This window comes from Phodopus roborovskii, unplaced genomic scaffold, assembly GCF_943737965.1.
Source record: "Phodopus roborovskii unplaced genomic scaffold, PHOROB, whole genome shotgun sequence".
Taxonomy (NCBI): domain Eukaryota; kingdom Metazoa; phylum Chordata; class Mammalia; order Rodentia; family Cricetidae; genus Phodopus; species Phodopus roborovskii.
The window spans coordinates 15,170,076-15,187,111 of record NW_026126434.1 but is presented as its reverse complement, the minus strand read 5'-3'; positions in this window follow the sequence as shown (position 1 = coordinate 15,187,111).

The following is a 17,036-nucleotide window of genomic DNA, read 5'->3' as shown; positions in this document are numbered from 1 at the left end:
GTTGGTGGTTAAAAATACTCAGTGAGGGGCTGAACTGATGGTTCAGTGGTTAAGAGCACTTACTTCTCTCCCAGAGGACTCGGGTTTGGCTCCCAGAACCCACATGGTGGGTTATGACCATTTATAACTCTAGTTCAAGGGGATTAGAGACCTTCTTCTAACCTCTGTGATACCCATGCAACCACGCTGGTGTACATACAACCATACAGGCAAAGTACTCATTGACATGAAATCAAAACAAATCTAAAACAAGACCCTTAATGAATAGTCTTCAGTTAAGGTGAAACACAAAAGTCTCCTAACACACAGTGAGAAGAGAATGAAGCTACTTTCTAGATTCCCAGAACAAAACTCCAAATAATAAGAAGCCAGTGGCTCAGGGAAAGCCTAGCACTTTCTAATACTGTATCAAAGACTTTGTCATAATTAGTCCCCATAAAGAGATTTTCTGTGAGATAGTAAATAACAACATCCCTAAAAAAAAATACAGTCCTGGCTTGCAAGTGGCTGTTTCTTGAAACACCCCTTACGGGAACATTTCATCTAGGCCTGTCTGATCGTAGTTCCTTCAATGTGATTGGGATAATAAGCAGGAGGTTGAGCGTGCATAGTCAGAAATTTACTGACAATGGTGGTTCTCAACTACAGAGGGACCAAGGTGGATCCTGGGCAAGATGGAGTTGACAGGTGTCCAGTGGTGTTTGAGCATCATGGGAGTGTCCTGTGACTGCATCTGCTTCACCTTAGGAAAGAAGCAATTTGGAATGCAGGTGTGGACTTCTCCCAATATGACACCTTGCTTAAAGCAACTTCAGGTCCTCCTGGGGCTGGATGAGAGGGACTTGTCGAAGAGGGCATGTGGAGGGGGAGTCTTTACGATGTGCTAGAGTAAACACTTCGTATTTTAAGCCTGGGAAGGAAAGCATCTCCTGGCAGGCAGTCTTGCCAAGTGTGTGAAGGCTGTGGTGGAATCTTCCAAGGCCTGTTTGCAGCTCCATGTGCCCCATTTCCTGGCTCTATGATGGCCCTGTTAAAATCCTACCCCGGATGGTTGGTTCACATACAAGGTGACAAGCAAGGCAATCATTTTCTTTGGCTGCCTGTGTGTGTCCCAGTTTACAGCCCCTCCTGAGCTAGCGTGGAAGAATGATGATATTGCTGCCGAATCATTGTACAGACTCCAAATGGCTCCCTCATGAAGAACAAGGCTTGGAAAGGGAAACCATAGTGAATTCAACACACACACACACACACACACACACACACACAATACTAACATCTTTTTTTCATCATCATTATTTTATTGAACAGTTTTTAGTGTTACTTCAATGCCCCAGATTTCCTACCTAGATCTGTGTGTGCGGTCATTGCCTGTCCTACACTCTAATGATGTCCAGTTTGTTAGATGAAAGATCTGTCCCCTCATAGGTGCTGCTCTGGCTTGAAGATAGGAAAATGGAGCCTCACTGAAAAGCTGACTTTCGTTGAAAGCCACAGGACGTTGCTTCTGAAGCCTAGTTGCTTAATTTCTACTCAGCAGCATCAACATATTTGTCCTAAGAATGCTCACAGGGAACAGAAAGCAGAAGAGAATGTTGAGCAGGGTGGAGCCAGGGATTTCTAGGGGAGGAACAGATCCAGAGCAAGTAAGAATTGTGCAAGCCATGGGCTGCAAATTCTGATGGAGGATGTGCAGCAAAAGAGAACTCTATAAAGTTTTAGAAAATCAGGCCAAGTAAAGAAATTATTTGTGTGACAAAGGAATGTGGTGGGATTGAGTTGTTGGGTGGCAGGGTCAGATCTAAACTGACAGGAAAACCAGCAACATGGCCTGCTCGGCCCATTTCAGATGACCTTTCCTCCTGATAGGTATAGTTTTATGCAATTTCCAGGTTTCAGAATATACTTTGATCTGCCACTATGCCTGTATTTATTTTAGGAGGAGGGGAAGAAGGTGCATGAGGGTAGAGGCAGTAAGACCCAGAGCCAGTGGTGCCCATTCCAAAGATTGTTCTTCAGACAAATGCCATGGTGAAGGCCTGCCTCCTGAGCAGACAGCAGTAGGTATGATGCCTAGTGCTATAAAGGAGTCTAGAAGAAATATTTATAGTAGTGCTCTCTCTCTCTCTGCTCTGTCTATCCATCCACTATCTATCTATCTATCTATCTATCTATCTATCTATCTATCTATCTATCTATCTATCTATCTATCCATCCATCCATCTATATGATCTTTAAGTCCTATCTCTGCTTCTGTCTTTGACTCTCTATCTCTTCCTGTGTGTGTGTGTGTGTGTGTGTGTGTGTGTGTGTGTGTGTGTGTGTGTGTGTAGATCAAAGGACAACTTTACGGAGTCAGTTCTCTTCACCTTTAAGTGAGTTCCGGTGATTGAACTCAAGGGGTCAGACTTCCTCTGCAAGTGTTATTATACAGTGATCCAACTTCCTGATCCTATGGCCATGTTCTTAACAACAGGGGAGAGTGGGGGGGGGAGTACAAATATCTATGGGGGACTCGAAGCAAATGGGACAATAGAAATAAATGTAAATTGATCTGTGTCCCAAATGTAGAAAAGGAAACCAAGGCCTCTCTGAGGATTCCAGCTTACAAGTTAGAACAGAAGTTTGCCTTCTAATAACCAGTTTTCTCAGAATGGAAGGGGGTGTTCCCCAACATGTGCATGCATGCAAACTCAGATCCCCAGGTTGTTTCAGACCATAGGTTTTCCAACTATGACTACCTCCAATCTATGAGATCGTTCCTCCACACTTACACTGAACAGTCACATCGATTTGTGACGCTAATGAAGTAAATATGCAAAAATCCGTGTTCATGAGCTATTACCTCCATATTGATTGTAGCCTTAATTGACAATTACTTCAATGGGCTGGGCTACACTGAGCTTTTATTAATTTTCCATTGTGATGCTCATTACTAAACTTCATTACAATTGTGTAACAATGCAAACTCCCCACTGTGGCTAACTGAAGTGGAAAATTCCACTGGCCGAGTCCTCAAATCTATTTATTCTGGAAAATAAAGAATTTGGTATTATTAAATTTGATATCAGGATTCTAGGCCTCGATTCTGTGGGAAGAGAATCGTGACTTCGGCTGTGAAAAATAAATAGAATTTGCTAAATTGTTTTTCCTTTGCTGTTATTCAGAGGACGTGTGGTACTCGGAGACTTGATTTTCTACCTCACTGCCTAAAGAAACAGTGTGCTCCCTGCTACCGCCAAATTGAGTTCATCTCCCTGTTCTTCACTTAAAAAAAATATTTATTTAGTTAGTTAGTCATTTGGGTTAATTTTAATTAGGAGAGAGAGATGGACAGAGAGATTATTAGGCTTTAAAACTTCCATCAGGGAAACCCTGTCAACAGATCATGTGTCTTTCCTTGTTCTCCCCAGCAAACACAGCACTTTGCTGTTAAACCATTCTTAAAGAAACAGTCAAACTCCAAGACCCCGATGGAAATGGAAGTTGACACTTTGTCACAGAAGACTTTTAGGACATAAAACTCCCAGAGACACACACATGGAGGTCACTGTTGTCTAGGGTCTGGCCAGCATCATGGTCTAACCTCCCTTTATCATCTAGAATGGTCTGTGATTATATTGGAAACATAAATGAGTAAGGGTGGCTAAATCACAGCCACACCTGAAAAATGGGAAAATATAATTATGGGAGCCACTTTGAATGGTTGGGACCAGCTAAGCTTGGGACTGATTCTGCACCCTGATTCTGGACTTGACTATGAAATGAAGAGAGACCCCTCCATCTTACACATGCATGCACTTTTAATGAAATTCCAAGTTTAATTGGTATTCATAAAAAGCCTGAAAATATATTTGAGATGTCTTGATCAATTTTTTTTTCCCAGCAGGAAAGTTTTCTAAGTACCTATAGCTTTATCGGACACAGGAAATGAAATTCCAGTTTCTGTTTTTATTTATCTAAACAGGAAGTTCTGCTAGAGCAATTCTCAAAAGACTTAAAATCAAGTGCTTTATATCAGGATTAAAATGTTATGGGAGAAGAGAAAGCTATGAGAGCATGAAGAAAAAGAAGTAAAATTGTGGAGTGTCAAATACAAATTTGTTTCTATGTATCTATATTTAAATGACTGATGGTATCACAAAGTTGCTCTGTTTAAATTTTGTTAGTGCCATGAAAAGTTTTAGGATTTGGGGAGATTTAATTTTATTTTTATCTTATGTGTATGGGTGTTTGCCTGAATGTATACGTTGGCTCATCATAGGCCAGGAGGAGACTCAGACCTCCTAGGAATGGAACCTGGGTCCTCTGGAAGAACAGTCAGTACTCCTAATGGCTCAGTTGTCTCTATTTTTAAAGGTCAGTGTTTCCTGGGAAGTGTGTGCTGCATAGTGGCCACTGTGGACAGTGCCATACTCTAAAGTGAGTTCAGAAGTGTTGACTTCCCCAGATCTCTAAGCACAGACTGAAATAGAGAAATGAGGAGTTTACTTCCAATTCCACCCATAGCCCTCAAGATAAGGACCACGGATGAATAATGGGGTGAGACTAACCCAAGTGCCCCCAAAGGCCTTGCTCCACCCTTCCCCATCTGCTCATAGCCCAGACTAAGCTCCTTCCCCACTTACTCCATAAACAGCACAAGCGTTCCTCATCACTAGCCCTCTTTAACACTCAATCCACTCTCCTCAGTGTTTCCCTGCTTCCATCACTGGCATTTTCTCTGCTTTTAGTTGCAAGCTTCATTAAAACAAAGTATGCTTTGCACTCCAGTGTGAAGGTAAGCTGGAGGATCAACATCACAGAGTCCTTGGCCAATCCTCAGTGTCCCATTTCTGTTTCAAGTTAATATGCTGGAAGGAATTGGCCCTAAGTCCAGGTCAAGTTCATTGTCACTAGAATGGTCACCACCCTCTGGTTGCTCATTTAATGGGCTGGACCCAAGTCATTAGTGTCCAGACACGAGGCAACCAATATAAGGTGTTTGTCCTTTTCAGGGTTTCTACTGCTGCCATAAACACCATGACCAAAACAATTTGGTGAGTAAAGGGTTTATTTCACTTCACAGGTTGCCCTTTTATTATGAAAACAATCAGACAGGAATTCAAGCAGGAACCTAGAGGCAGGACCTCAAGCAGAGGCTATGGAAGAGTACTCCTTACTGGTTCGTTCCTCATTGTTGTCATTTCCTGGGTACCACAGCCACTCACCCCATCACCAGCATTCAGGCAAAATGCCCAGTCATCCCATGGCCTTATGCATATGTGCAGCATGGACACGTAATCCATGTGTATGTGTGGCATGGCTATGTATGCCCCCAAGCGCATGCACTATGTGACCTTCAAAAACAAATATACCCATCACTCTTCTTCCTCCTTCCCTCTCTTCCTCTCTCACTCCCTCCCTTCTTCCCCTCTCCTGCTCTTTCTCTCCATGTTTCTTCTAGACAGGCCAAGCACACAGCCCCTGTCCCTACTCTTTACTAATAAAACTCTTAAGTGGGTTTTGTTATATATCTTGTGGTCTGTTCTCACGTACGGTAAATAACACTCATGGCCTCTTCACCTTGCTTTCTTCTACATCCACGGCCAGCTATCCAGGAATGGCACTGCCTACCATCAATCATTAATCAAGAAGCTCCCCCATAGGCTTACCTATAGGCAATCTGACAGGGACATTTTCTGAGTTGAGGTTCCCTCTTAGATGACTCTAGCTTGTGTCAAGCTGACAAAACATCCTTCCTAGCACAGTTCAGCAAAGGACTGCTTTCTTGGGTTTTATCTGTTTGTTTCTTGAGGCAGCATCTTCGCCTTCCATCCGGACTGACCTAAGAACTCAATGTGTAGCCCAAGCTGGCCTCAAATCCAGCAGCTGCCTCAAAGTTGACAAGGTAGAGATCCAAAATGGCCATGTGCTCTACTAAATACTCACAAAATGATTTTTTGTTGTTGTTGGCAGGTTCATTTGTTCACTTATTCATTCATTTGTTCCTCTTGAGATTGTTATTATTATTTTTTTTTTTTGTGGTTTGCTTTGAAATGAGCTAGGAACTATTTTCAGTTTAGAGCTAGCTGGAGAATCAATCTTGATTCAGTTGCTAGGATACTATGTCTTTGGAGCAGAAGTAAAGAATCAATTTCCCTGCGCTTTAAAGAACATGTATTTAAGTAAATTACTTCCCTAGAAATATTGATTCATTTCAAAGAGCATTAAATAATACAGAAACAAGAGGACTTTTCTGCGAAAGCTGCATTGCCACAGAGAGGCGTGGATGCACTTAAATAAAATATATTTACAAGGATAATCCCGACCTTGTTCAAGAGAGAAAATAAACTTTAATGTAGCGACAGGACTGTTCATGTAGTGAGCTCTCACGGGCTGCTGCATAAATAATGATTGCCAAATTGTGTGAGTGTTTTATGTGAGAACCAGCTTTGTGAATTTTCCAAAGAATCCGGTACTGGAATTACATCCAAAGCTGAATTCGTTCTAGCAAATGAATTATTCTTAAGACATGAAGACATTGTCTAATGGAGACATCACAACTAACACACATTGTTTTCCAAGATGTGTTTTTAAAAATGCATTAAACTTCTTTGTGGGCTCTGTGTGCTGGGGTGGGTCCTGAAGGCCAGAAACTGGCTTCGAAGGCATCCTTGGACATCAGCAAGCCCTGTTCCAGGGAGGAAAGCCAGCCAGCCTGCAAAATGTTTCTGCAGGAACTTTTGGCTGCCTTACACGCCTAGAGCAAATGTTTGTTTGCTTCAGTACGCAGAATCAAATCCTTTTGTGTGAAAACACTTGCTCGAGAAACAAATGTTTGTTTTCATAATCGACATTTGGACTGTTGGAACATTACCACTCCAGATATTGGTTGGAGAAATATACATTTAATACGGGAAACCATATTAGGATCAAGCATCAATCAGAACACAAATCAAGGCAGCAAGGGAATGAGGTTGAAACTGGACCCTGTTAGAACTAACCAGGGAAGCGGTGCCTTGTTTTACATGTTTCTGCTTGTTTCCCAGCAACAGTATAAACGAAGAGTGATTTACTTCCTTCTAGAAGCATAGGACTTATGAATTATCAGGGATAGCAGCAAGAGTGTATTTATCTAGTATTAATATTTAAATGCCATTTTCCTATTGAATGTACCACATGCTCTGTATTAATCTGTTAGATCAGACTTAGTTCAAATTTGTGAATTTGTGTTTCCTAACCAGAGGATTTCTTCTCTCAGTTTACTGTTGATTATCCGTGCTCAGTGTTGGGAAGACAGATGCTTCCCAAACAGCAGGAGATGTAGAAATAAACCCTGGCTTCTGAGTGCATTACATTTTTTTTTTAGCAGCAGAAAGAAACCAATTACATTTTAAGCGAGAGAGATATTTGCAAGTGTGGCAAGAGAGTCATTTATATATTAAATATATTATATTTGGCCATAGTTAATCCATAAATAGAAAGCACAATTACACTGAGTCTGAGAATGAAGACTAGAACAAAACATCTTGTAAATGAAAACATTTTTTTTTTCAAGTACAGTTTGAACAATATTTTTAGTTTGATGAAAACCAGGCAGACATGCAAATGTATTGGCTTTTATGGCATCACAAGAAGCTTTCGTTTATATGAAAAGAAATTGCACCATCCCCGTTCATCAGAACATTTATGAGCTGAAATCTGGAATCAGATTACTATATACTTTAAAATACAATAAAATTATAGTTCAAATTTCCTTGCAGCAAGATTTAGCCCTATTTGATCCTCAGCTGATGTGTATATTATATTATACACTGAAATAGAAAAGTAAGCCAGTATCAGTTTGGAAATGCCAAATGGAAGAATTATTCATTAGACCTTCAAGAAACAGACCCTGTATCCAAAAATCCACCCATTACTAACTGTTTCCACTTGTAAATTTCATGAGCAAAATAAGTGATATAATGCATGTATATTTGAAGTACTTTGAGCTCCCAGAACCCAATAATTCAAAGTATTACAGTAAATTCCCATTTCTTCTGAATCCAAACTACCAAGAGCAGAAATAATGAAATTTTTTTTGGTGCAATTTATAAAATGGTAATGTCTCTAGAGCATTACAAGATTCTAAATTCTTTTGAATGGTAACAGAAAGATTAAATTATGTTCAGCATAATTTTGTGGTAGGAATGTTTGATAGCATTGTAATTCTTAGAAGATAGTAATTAATCTGTGGGTAGCCTGTGGTAATTCTTTTTCAGCTTCAATATAGATATAGCATCCTGCATTTCTGGGAAACACAGGTTTTGTATTTTTAATTTAATCCGACCCTAAAGGGTATGGCATAGCATAAACTGTATAAAGTTTGACAGTGGGTCACATGGGTCCCACTTTATTAGCTATAGATGACTCTATGTTGTTGCAAGTGATGGAAACCCACTCAAGCAGGTGAAAGGACCAGCAATGCTGATAGCACTAGGCCCTCTCTTAGTACTCACATCTGTGCTGGACACATAATGGAGTCAAGGAGGTGAGCTCTCTGGGAATCCTGGGGATGTATGCTTTCTCTCTGCCTTTCAGGGCTCCCTTGCATCCCTGCTTTCTTCTTTTCTCGTCTACAAACCAACCTTTACTCCTTGCTCTTTCTTATAGGTGCAGTGATGGGACCATCCTCATAACACACATAGAGGGACAACAATCTTTTTTGGGTCCTACTTGAACTGAAAGAGGAAAATAGAGAAGCCTCAAGGAAGTCAAAATCCACTTCCCAAACTCCATCAACCCTTCTGCCCCTCAACACACCCATCTAAGAAGAGATAAAGGACCACAGCTTAGGAAAATAACAGCCACCATTAACAGAAAGGCTGACTGTAAACAGGGAGGCAGATTCGGTGTATCTGGGAGATGGGGACAACAGCTTTCTAATACATTGTTCTCAGGATCCCTTTGAGGACCTTAAGTAGCATTTGTTTATTTGGTGTGCATCTGTCAACATTTATTAAATTATAAACTTAAATACAAAGAGATCTAAAATTATTATTATTATTATTATTTTTTACTTAAATAATAGCAATTCCCTTTGGGGCTGGAGAGACGGGCTCACAGTTAGAAGCTCAAACTGTTCTTGCAAAGGGTCAGAATTTAGTTCCTAGCACCCACACCAGGCAGCTCACAACCTCCTATAACTCCAGAAGGAATCTGATGCCTTCATCTGGCCTCCATGGGTACAGCACCCATGTGCACATAACCCATACATGAACATACTTAAACCTAAAAACAAAACAAAACAAACTATGCTATGTCAATGCTCATAATATTTTAAAAATTAAACTGAAATTCCAAATGCTAAATTAGAAATATGAGAGAAGAGTAACATCATTTTATGTCTGCCTTTTACAACTCTCTTTAATGTCTGGCTTAATTAGAAATAAGCAACTGCTGGATTCTCCGTCGTGGTAAACTGGCTTGGCTCAAGCACCTGTAGCACAGAGGCCTTACCCAGCTCTGTGTTTAGGAAAGGAAAGAGTTCTTTAGCAGTCTTGACTATGACATGGCTATTGCTTTTGGTCATATTCCAAAAGCTGACAAGGGATAGTTGTTACAGCGCAGTCATGTCCATGAACCGTTTGTATTGTCACGATAGTGTCCAAGACTCTCTTGAACTTTCACAGCATGTGGATTTTTGTAACTTCTTGCACTGAAAATCTGGAATATATGATTGGCTGACATGAGTTTTGCAAATATTGGTACATTTCATCATACAATAGAAAGAATCACGTTTTGCAATACCATTGCCACTCATTGGAAGAGTTTCAGACACCAGGAAGTCCCTCATGGAAGGTGAGAGAGGGGCTTTTCTAAGGTTCTCATTTTCCCTGGAAGGTGCATGTTCTCACACTAGCAACAAATACCAGCAGCTCTATGTCTTGCAGTGATGGGTTGACCCAGTTCATTTTTTGAGAAATACACACTAAACATATGGGTTGTTTATTCAAGTAAAAACAAAAGCAAGAGGCTGGTTGAACTCACAGCTCAAACAACCACATAGCCACGTCTCTGTAGCACAGCCATCATGCTTTGCTTTCCACAGGGCTCTGTACGCCCCCTCTTTTACCACACATAAAATTATAGAACATTATAGTAATCGAGGGCCAGTGCTTAATAAAATTGGTAATTGCTACCTGCTCCCTCAGAACATTAAATGAATTAAAATCTCTCCCCTCTCCCTCCTCCTCTTTCTTTTCCCTCTCTTCCTCTCCTTCTCTTCCTCCTTTCCCTCTCTTCTCCTCTCTCCATTTCCTCTTTTCCCTCCTCTAATGCCTTCTCTTTTCTTTAGACACTATATATTAAGGAATATAGTGACAGTACGGTAGCCTGGCACCCACTAAATCAATAGTTGTGGTTACACACCTTTCTCCACATGGACATATGCCAACTCAGTGACGGAGCAAGGTACCTCTTCAGTGTTGCCGTTATAATCATTTTGCCTACCTATATTGTCAAAGGGTCACACCCACTATGGCCATCACCAAAAGCTGAGGGGGCATCTTGATAGCCATTTGTATGCCAGCCTGGTAAACACATTCACACAAATTGAAATCACACCAAAACTAATCTGATTGTTTAGCCTGATAGCTTCTTGACAAAAAAGAAAACAAAACATTATATTAAATAAAAGTAGCAGATGTTTAAAATTATGAATACATTACATTTTGCTAATAATAGTTTGGGGAGGAATTTAAAACTCAGAGAAGCTGAAAGATGGTAGAGTTAAATATAACATATAGGGGATAATATTTAGGACAATAAATTCTGTGCTTCCTTGTTGACCAATGAATTTGCAGGAACCGAGAGCCACTCTATGAGCCTATGAGGTATGGCAACTCTCCAAGTCACAGCGGATTAAAAATGCAAAGAAATCCTCAATGCTGATGCTATTGCAAACAAGTTTTCAAGTGAAAACAGAAACAATAAAAGCAGTAACAAGAACTTAAATTCTCAAACAAGGTAGTTACAACATGCACAATCGACTTCCGATCACCAGTGTGAACCTCAGCTGTTACTACATTTCTTTAAACTCAGTTTTCACAGGTGTGCAGCAGGACTGGCATTCCAAACTTCACACGACATTGTAGCACATGCAACCCAACTGTATCACATGAGCTAATGTAGTAAAAGTGTCTAGAGGAAACCCGGCACAGTGGACACGCTCAAAGAGTGTCCTTCCTCTAGCCAGTTTAGGAGGCTGTAATACAAATGTCACTGTTTATCTACTAAAATGACTTTTGTTATATATGTAGATGGACTATTAAAACACAAACTTACAGCTTAAAAAATGATAAGGGTGTTTAATTGAATAATTTTAAAACCTTGGCTAATTAGAAAGAATGCAGGGTAGAGGGAAGTCGGGGGCCAAAAGGAAACTGAAAGTGAAGCGAGGAATTGAGCCCTAGTCACACCATCTCACGAACATAAGGGATCTGAATAACCATGTCTGGCAGCTCATACCTGCAATCGTAATACTTGGGAGAGAGGACTGTCACAAATTTGAGATTAGCCTGGTCTATAATAGCAACTTACAGTCTAGCCAGAGCTCCATAGCAAAGAAGATTCCCAAAGACTGAAACAACCTAATTAAAAAAAAAAAAAAAAAAAAAAAAAAAAAAAGACAGGCTGAAGAGAGGGCTTGGAGGTTAAGAATCTTTGCTGCTCTTGAAGGGGAGCTATTTGCTATTTGCTTCCCAGTATTCTGTAGGATGGCTCACAACTGTCTGTTGCTTCTGATCCAGGGGAACTGGCAGCCTCTCTTGGCCTCTGTGGCCAGGTGATGGGAGATGCCATTATGTATATATGTTTCTCATACTGGTTAATAATAAAGAACTGTTGGCCAATAGGAAAGGAAGATAGGAGGGACTAGGAGACAAGGAGGAAATAGGAAGTAGTAAGGAGGAGTCAAGATGGAGAGTCTGAAGAAAGCAGTATGCTGCCGGCTCCCTGGTAAGAGAAATACATAGATCAGCAGAAATGGGTTAATAATTAAAGGCAGAGCTAGCCGATAAGAAACAAGTAACCGGGCCAACAGTATTGTATCAAATACAGAGTCTCTGTGTATTATTTGGGGCTGGCGGCATGGCGGCGGGACAAGACCAGCGGCGGCAGGCGGAAAAACAGTACACGTTACAGCCAGGCACCCACATATGTGCACATATTCACATGGATATGCACACCTACAGGTTAATAAAAGTAAAATAAATCTGTGAAAAGCAGACTTCAGACTATACGAAAAAGCATGAGCTGGCTGTGGAGTGCCAAAGGAACTTGCTTTAAATGTAAAGAATAAATGGAGTTAAGAAAAAGAAAAAGAAAAAAGCAAGATACATTGTACTATTGATAATCAAAAGACAGTGGGCAGGACTGAAGGGCAGCAGATAAAATGAAACTCAAGGCAAAGAATAGGGCTGGGGAAGAGGAAGACAATTCCAGAACAAGAAAAAGATCAATTTATCCAGACTCCAGAAATCCCTAAATAGCTATGACTTTCAAAATATAGGACATGAAAACTGATAGAACTGTAAGGAAAAGATAAATTCCCAGGGCAAGTCCAGGATTTTAACACCTCCCCCCCCCCCAGGAACTGACTGAACATCTGGATAAAACTCAGGTTTATAGGAGATTACTAACTGGATCCTATTGATAATTAGAGTACATTGTTTTTTCTCCCCGAGGACAGCAGAATAGACTCCTTTTTCAAGTGAACTTGGGATGTGTGTAGCAAGAAAGATTACACTCCAACCTACAAACCAAATGTCAGTACGTGTGAAGGATTCGGGTCAGATAAAGCACGTTCTCTGCTATAATATTAAATAAAAGCCAGTAAGGGAAACATCTCCAAACATTTAAAAATTAATCCCATTCTCAAAGGAGCCACAGCCAGAGATGGCAAAAAAGGAGATTGGTAAACACCTCAAACCGAAGGAAAATGGGGTAGGTATTTATAATTTGATGGGATGCTCCAGCACTATGTTAGGACCCTGTGCTCTTGACTCTTGTGGTAGGTGAGAATAGTCCTAAGTCATGATGGAGGAGATGGCTCAGAGCATAAAAGCCTTCACTGCAGCAAGTGGGATGGCCTGAAGCTAAATTTCAGAACCCAAATGTCAAAGCTAGACATGTGGTGCAAGTGTCTGTAATTCCAGAGCTCCCAAGGTGGGATGGGAGGTGGGCACTGACGAATCCCCACAAGATCCTGGGCCAGCTAGTCAGATCTCCCTGAAGGCATTTTTTAAAAATACTATGGGAGAAACAATAACTGGTTGTAAATGGTTCTAGCTCTTCTCAGGGGTGCAGTGTGCCCAATACCCTTAGCTGCTTGCTGGCTTTTCTCTTCCTTGTAGAGTTAATTGGGCAGCCTGCCCTGGGACAGGGGGTCTTGAAGGACACATGAAATAAATTTTCTAGGGTCAAACAGGAAGAGTTGTCCTCACTCCCAGAGTCTACTTTCAACAAGCTTAAATAGCACATAACCATTTACCCATCAGGTCCATTACAAGGGGGCAAAAAGAATGGAAGAGATGGGAGCTAGGGAGAAGGACTGTGAAAGGCCATCTTCTGAATGGGACACATTGTAATCAGGAACTCAAACAGCCATGGGTATCTGCGATGAGTCTGCAAGACAGTCAGTCATTGGGAAAGGGTATTTTGGACCCATTCTTCTCTGATGAACTATTGGCTACTGACAGATTTTGAGAGGAGAGTCGATGTCTTTGGTTAGGGGTCTACTGTTGAGCCCACCAGGCTCAAAGGACACTCTCAAAGCCATGGTCACACAGATGACTGGATTAATTTACTGGATCATAAATAAATGAAAAAGTCATAAATGTGGCAAAGGGATTTGTAGGGAGGTGGGAGTCAACAGGAATGGGGAAAGGGGAAGAGAGTTGAGAGAAGAGTAACACGTATGAATGTGTCAAAGAACTAATTGACAAAAACTTAATAAAAACAAACAAATCCATGATAATTACTGTATTTGATTTATCACAAGATAAGTATAAAATCCAAGACTATAAAATCTTTAGAAGAAAAATATCTAAATTTTGGGTTAGACACAATTTTCTTTAATATGACACCCAAATCCATATTATACAAAATTTGAATTTTGAAAAAAAGAGGATCTTAATTTCACCAAAACTGAGAATAACATTTAGAGAAAAGACAGTTGCCATTTGGGAGAAAAGTCATTGTAAACGACAAATCTGACAGAAGACTTGAATCCAGAGAATGAAAAGGCTGAAAATGTACCAACAAACACCACGTGTGATACACAGGCATAGTGAGGAGCTCAGCAGATCATAAGATAAGGTCATCATGATGACCTCAGCTTTCATTTTGAACTGAGTTCAGCATGCTGTAAAATGAACTAAGACAGTATCCAGTTTGGAGTGTGTTCACAGGAACCCTCTGGGTACTTCCCTGGGCATAGGAGAGCAAGCAAGGGAGAAGCAAGGAGACCCAGTGGCTCTACAAGAATAACTCAAGCAAGAGGTATCCATGGCTTGAATGAAGGTAAAAGCAATGGAGATGTAACACATGACTGGGCTCTGCATAGATATGCCCATCAAGGTTTGCTGATAAGCTGTGCATAGAAATTCAGGAGAGGAAGAGCCAAAGACACATTCTTTTGATATGAGCAACTGGAAGTATGGGGTTGGTATTTATTAGGTCAAGAAAACTGTGAGGCTAGGCTTGGAAGAAAGAACATGAGAAAAAAAAATCACATAGAATTGAACATGACCTTCCGACTTCCAAGGGTAGTGACTAAGTAGGTGCCCAAACATGTAACTTCATGTTTAATTGGCACATACTTTATTGTTTTGTTCTTTGAGACAGGGTTTCTCTGTGTAACAGGCCTGGCTGTCCTGGAACTTGCTTTGTAGACCAGGCTGGCCTTGAACTCACTGAGATCCACCTGCCTCTGCTTCCCAGTGCCGACATTAAAGGCATACAACATCAGTTTTACTTTTATTAAAGTAGGTGTTCACTGCTATTCTTACCTCTACTTCCTTTGGAGGCCCCAGTGAAATGTGGAGTGTGTGAACAGCCTCTCAGTCATTTGACTCATGTTGAAAACAATACCAAGAGTTCTCAGTGCCTACCTGACACACAGGAAGTTTGGGGTGGGGCTTGAGATAAATTGATCAAATAACCTATGTTCCCACAAAGACGTGCGTTCCTGAGAGTGAATACTAGGAGAGTGCTGAATTAGAAAAAGGTGCAGTAACAAAGATCTGTTTCTGCCTTCTCACCGGGAGGTAGTTTGATGTCACTCTTAGTTAAGTATGCAGTGGAATGAGAATGTCTCCCCAAACAGCCTTAATTTTAGCATTCCTGCCCATGCCGCTTGTCAAATAAGATTGCTACAGCCTTTGATTTGTATCAAGATTTATTTGACTTTAGTCTTCAAAGCATTCAATTCAAAGTCCACTCTATCAGTGGGTGGATTAGTTGAGTAACTGAAATATCAGTGTTGAATGACATAATGGTTCCTTATAATCTCTCTCTCTCCATGGTCAAGATACTTACCAGGGCCATTGGCTAATGAGCAATGAAGGGATTGTCCAAATAACACGTAGCTTCAAAAGAGAGTCTCTGGCAAACACTGAATGGATAATAAATGATGGAGGTTCTACCACACATTCATCAGATGTTGTTTCATGAACATCAGTGTGGAAAGCCTCCCAGGGCATCTGAAGTGCTACTTAAGAAGGACTTAGGAAGTAGCTGGAAAGAGCAGTTTCTGGAAATTATATAGTTTACTACTACACTGGTTAGTTTCATGTCAGCTTGACACAAGCTAGAGTCCCTCAATTGAGAAAATGCCTCCATAAGATGGAACCACAGACAAGCCTGCAGTGCATTTTCTTAATTAGTGATTCATGGGGGAGGGCCCAGCCCAGGGTGGGTGGGGTCATTCTTGGGTTGGTGATTATGGGTTCCATAAGAAAGCAGGTTGAGCAAGCCATGAAGAGCAAGTCAGTAAGCTGTGCTCCTCTGTGGCCTCTGCATCAGCTACTGCCTCCAGGTTCCTGCCCTACTTGAGTTCCTGCCCTAGCAGCTTTTGATGATGAACTGTTACATGGAACTGTGAGTGATATATATATATATATATATAAACTCTTCCCTCCCCAATTTGCTTTTAGTCATGATGTTTCATCAGAGCAATAGCAACCCTAAGATAACCACTCTTTTGAGAAAGTCACCTGTAAACCCACAAAGATGGGGAGAAACCTGAGATTCAGTCAGTCAGGAGGCATAAAGGCTGTCTGCAGAAAGTGTTGCTGGTTTCAAGAAAATGGATTCTGGATAGGCAAGAAAACCTCTTAGAATCGAAATTTACTGGAATTAAGGCTGAATTTTCTAAAAACAATCTTCAAATAAAACAAAGATGACTTGGCTTGTAAACTGTCACTGAAGCATAAGTTCAGAGTCTGAATGCCCAGGACTCGTATAAAAACGGCACATGACTGTCGGCACCTATAATCCTAGCCCAGAGCATATAAGTAGAAACAGGTGGGTCCCAGAGCCCACTGGCTAGCCAATCTACCTAAATTGGTTAGCTCCAGGTTCAGTGAGAGACCTTACCTCAAAAACTAAGCTGGAGAGCAACTGAGGATGACACCTAAAGTAAACCTCCTGCCATATTTATGTACACACACATGAACATGTACACATACACAACACACATAAAACCAGAATAAAGAACATGTCTGTTAGAGGCTAGCTAGTCCCAAGGTGGGACATGGCTTCTGTCTGTGAGAGAAATTAGTTTGTCTTTGAGGTACATTCTTTGCTCAAGGAGCTCCTAAGTACTATTATTAAGGAATTACAATTTCTTCAGAGAAAGACGCCTCAATAAGCAAGTGTACCAGAATGCTAATACATTTTATAATTAGTTTGCAATGATCTCAAACAAGAGATGAGTTAGAAGAGCAAACAGGCATTTGGGTGACTGAACAGAAAATGGAAATCTTGCTTTTTGGAGATTTCTTTTGCTTAAT